Source organism: Octopus bimaculoides, chromosome 2 (assembly GCF_046866305.1).
Source record: "Octopus bimaculoides isolate indiv1 chromosome 2, ASM4686630v1, whole genome shotgun sequence".
NCBI lineage: Eukaryota > Metazoa > Mollusca > Cephalopoda > Octopoda > Octopodidae > Octopus > Octopus bimaculoides.
In genome coordinates this window covers 136,546,615-136,551,614 of record NC_142929.1, presented here as the reverse complement: position 1 = coordinate 136,551,614, position 5,000 = coordinate 136,546,615, and the positions used below count along the sequence as shown (strand labels likewise).

At 38.4% G+C, this 5,000-nt stretch overlaps 1 protein-coding gene across 1 annotated transcript in view; it reads right to left on the bottom strand.

Moving 5' to 3' along the window:
• Positions 1 to 3,166: 3,166 nt before the first annotated feature.
• The window catches only part of LOC106873483 (synaptotagmin-6), a 287,484-nt gene continuing 285,650 nt past the window's right edge, over positions 3,167 to 5,000 (bottom strand). Inside the window, exon 8 of the transcript XR_016240758.1 lies at positions 3,167 to 3,604. The gene's annotated coding sequence lies outside the window, so the exon portion shown is untranslated. The remainder of the gene's footprint in view (positions 3,605 to 5,000) is intronic.

Genomic DNA, 5,000 nt, shown 5'->3' with positions numbered 1-5,000 from the left:
AGTGTGTGTGAGTGTGTGTGTGTGTGTGTGTGTGTGTGTGTGTGTGTGTGTGCGTGTGTGTGTGCGTGTGTGCGTGTGTGCGTGTGTGTGTGTGTGTGTGTGTGTGTGTGTGTGTGATTTAAGTTTATTTGTACCCTACTACCACTTGACAGTCGGTGCTGATTTGTTTATGTCTTCGTAATTGAGCGGTTCGGCGATGTGACAAAAGCCAGACTTAAAATTAAGTACTAGTGTCAATTTGTTCGTCTAAACCAAAGGTTCTCAAAGGGGTCCATGTGGCCCTTCGAGTGGAGGGGACTGGTATTTGGAGCTCGAGTGGTGGGGCGGGGGCGTTCTGGAGCAAAGGGGCTCTCTTGTACCAAAGAGCACTCTTTCGATAGACAACATGTTGATCTCATAAGTGTCACGTGATGGAAATAAACGCAATTACCAAACTTTCAATTCATTATTTCGTTTTTGTTTTTGCATTTCAATTTGTTCGTCTGTATTCCCGACTGCGTACATGTGTACTCCCAACTGCGTACATCTGTACTCCCGACTGCGTACAAGCTCATATGCAAAACGATGTCCTTTATTTTTTTAAATCATTATCTGCTGATATCAAAATAAGTAGTATATTGAAAAATAAAACTATTTTCGGTTGGGGTGGGGGTATTTGTGACTCCAAGGATCAAAAGGGGGCCTTTGGCCAAAATGGGTTGAGAACCTTTGGTCTAAACACTTCAAGGCGGTGCGCCACCATGGCTGCGATCTAATGAGGGAAACATGCAAAAGATCAAGTGTTACATACTTTATATAATTTATCAGTCAAAAGATACTCGTAGAGATAGAGTGTGGCAAGCTGAAAATGAGATCAATCAATTGTATTTAATGTTAGAGAAACGTCAGCACGTCGAGCAAAATACTTAACGGTATTTCGCCTGTCTTTACGTTCTGAGTTCAAATTCCTTTCATTCTTTCGGGGGTCGATAAATTAAGTACCAGTTGCATACTGGGGTAGATCTAATCGACTGCCCTCCACCTCCCCCAAAATTTCGGGCCTTGTGCCTAAGTAGAAAAGAATGTTAGAGAGTAGTGTGATGTTTTCGTCCTGTAAACGTTGGAGTAAAATTAACGTTTATTCTTTTATTCTTTTACTTGTTTCAGTCATTTGACTGCGGCCATGCTGGAGCACCACATTTAGTCGAACAAATCAACCCCCCAGGACTTATTCTTCGTAAGCCTAGTACTTATTCTATCGGTCGCTTTTTGCAAAACCGCTAAGTTACGGGGACGTAAACACACCAGCATCGGTTGTCAAGCGATATTGGAGGACAAGCACAGACACACAAACATACACATATGTATGTATATATATATATATATATATATATATATATATATATATATATATATATATATATATATGTATATGTATGTATATATATATATACATATATGTGTGTGTGTGTGTATACACATACATACATACATAACACGCATTAATGTTTGTTTTTATGTTCAGTTATAATAAAAAGTGTTACATTAATTTCATGGTTCTCTCTCTTACAATATTTCCTTTTTACTTGTTTCAGTCATTTGACAGCGACCATGCTGGAGCACCGCCTTTAGTCGAACAAATCAACCCCGGGACTTATTCTTTGTAAGCCTAGTACTCATTCTATCGTTCTCTTTTTCCGAACTGCTATGTTATGGAGACGTAAACACACCAGCATCGGCTGTCAAGCGATGGTGGAGGGAGGACAAACAGAGACACGCGTGCACACACACACACACACACACACACACACACACACACACACACACACACACACACACACACACACACACACACATATATATATATATATATACAACGGGATTCTTTCAGTTTCCGTCTACTAAATCCACTCACAAGGCTTTGGTCGGCCCGAGGCTATAGTAAAACACACTTGCCCAAGGTGCCACACAGTGGGACACAATCCGGAACCATGTGGTTGATAAGCAACTTCTATTGATATCAGGAAATAATTTTCAACATTTTTCACCTTACTAATACTTTGGTTGATAGAAATTTATCAGAAACCTAAGAAAATGTAGTGAAGTTAAGCCTTTCGTTACCATATTTCTCTTAAAACACATGGTCTTCGAGTTCTAATTTATTTTGACGATATGGTAGAATTTATTAACGTGACCGTTATGATTTAACTGGTGTTTGGGACATAAATTAGCATAAAACTTTAATGGAAGGTCTCAGTTCTGATCACTTTGAAAGTGGGTTTTGCACCATAGAACTAAGGACGGTTTCAGGCGGGTTGGTATTAAAAGGGTTTAAATACAGTGATGTAGCTTCTACCGCCCAGGGCAGCATACGAGTTTGCCGCAGACCCCTCGAGGAATCCCCAAGCTGGCTTATACGACAAAGGCAAAACTTCTCCCCACAGTTAAAAGAGCCCCCGGTGCAGACCGCTCCTACACCACTCGTCCAGCTCTCATTCACCCCCACCTCAGTCGTCCCACTCCCACTTATCCTCATCCCCAGCTACTCTACTTGTTAAATACCCTTCGTCTATTGTTTTAGAACTTTAACTGCCCTACATATTAGTGCAATATCTTTACTAGAAAGTGGTAAAACGAAAGAGTGTTGTAAATATTTGTACACTTTTGTAGTCATCCACTATGCCTCCTGGGGTATGGGGCCATTGATAAAGTTGTCTAGACATTTGTTTGGTTCTGTATCCCTTGTTGGTTCTACGAATGCCAATCGCTAAATGGTTTTGGACGTCCGCTTTTATTTGGTGTCAAGACGTCTACATTATACAGATTACAACGTCAAATGTAATTCTTATTTATTCGCATTATTTTCAATTAGTCGTGAATTATCTTCAAGCTTTGAGATTTCGATGACGAGATTGTTTAGTTTTTGAATGGCCTTGTAAGATAAGTGCAAGAAGTAGAGTCTGGCCAGTTTCAACATAAAACAGGTCGAATATCTGGGCCGAATATGGCCAAACGGTTAAAATGCACAGGCTTTGACCATTCAATCAGGCTTCAGATGTAAAGCAGCCTTAAACAATAGCCATAACCAATATCATCCTCATCACTACCCCCACCACAACCAATCCTATCGCCGCCACCAGCATCGCCACTACCATCATCATTTTTTACCATTTTACTTGCTCTCTTGTTTCTTTCTTTTTTTTTCTTCATCTTATTGGTGATATTTCATTCAAGCTTCACAACAATTTAGCGAAAGCGCCAATAGTTAAAAAAAAATAAATGTTGGAATTTAAGATGTGAGACTTAAACAACCACCTGTAAAAATATAGTCAGAGAAATTGCTTGAGAGCGTCTGTCACAACGTTATAACTAATAATTTTGTTTTAACCGGAGTCAAGGCCTGTCTTATATATCTATATCCCCCCAGTTGATCCTGCCTGACTAAACTTGCCCCTCTCTTGGACCCTCTTCTCCTTTCCTACCTTCTTCTCGGATCTTTGCTTCCTCTCCTGAACCACTTTACAACCACTCCACCCGGATTATCATTGGAATTTTATACCTTTCGTTTTCAACCATCATGGCTCTTAATGTACAATGTTGTTGATCTCTTGATTTCTTTCCATATCTAGTTAGAGAGAGAACGAGAGAGAGAGAGAGAGAAATATATTTGATTGAAATCATTTTCGTAATGCATATTTTATTGTCTCTGGAGTCTAAAAGCGAAAGTTAAACTTATTTGCTCTGGAACTACAATAGAAATTATTTGTGAATGAAATTATTAACGAAGACTAAGACTAGCTCAGCGTCCTCCTGCCTCGGCTAACCCAATAGTCATGAGTAAACAATTCACACAGAAAACGAAAACAATTACAGATAAAGCACTAAGGAGAAACAAAACAAAATTTCATATCAATAATTTAAACCCGATTTAAAAGTAATTTCTGCTTATTTTTGAGCTTTTGGACATTATTTTTGTGATGAAACTCAAGAGAGAAGGAATGAAATTAATTTGAAAAGCGAGATGAATAGAAGAATGCCTGCGAACATCGTATGATTTCATTAAAATTCAATATCCACGAAAACATTTTTTTTTTCTTCTGGTATTGTGTAGATTCGAAATTAACCATCATCACCCTCTTGATCGTTATCACTGTCATCATCATCATCATCATCATTAGCTTCATCACCACTACCACACTACCTTCACAACCACCACCATCATAATCATCGTCGTCGTCATCGTAGTCATCATCATCATCATCATTTTTATAATAACAAAATCTATTACATGTTGATTTGATTAGGAGGGATATTATCCTAAGGTTTTGCGGCAACAAATCTTCTGTAATTTGAAGAATCTTTCGTAAGGTTTGTGCAGAATGCATACAAGAAGGCATTCTTCTGAAGGTCGACAACATGTGTCTCAAATTCGATATTCACGATCCTTTGATGTTGCAATTCGGGTGTTGCACCACGTACATCAATTAACCATCGAAACAATTCTCTCCCCAAACTTTCGCAATTTCTTGATCTCAGTTTTCTTAACGCCATTGATATTCAATCTACTATAATATGGTATTTCAAAATCTATGTTTCTTTGGGTTTTTTTCAGTTTTCTACGATCACATCTGGTCTCCTTATTTTAACAGTATAGTCAGCTTCTATGAAAAACATCCGATAAAACTAATCATCATTCGCTCTCATAACCTCTGGCTCGTGGTAATATTTTCCCGTAATTTCGAATCGACAAACTTGACTAACATTCCGACGCGCTCTTTTATCGACACATTCATTCCTACGTTTATATTCGTTTTAGTCCTAGTTTAGTACCTTCACACAAACTGGCAGATAAAGATGTAGACACACTAATGTCTGCATTTATATTCTTTTGTGTACTATCTTACTACATTCACTTAGGAGATAGTTAATACTTTAGTCCGCTTTTCTACACATCCTGCGTTTGCTTCCCGCTCGAGTTTTATCAGTCTTTATCTTTATCAAGTTCATATTAATGGCTTATA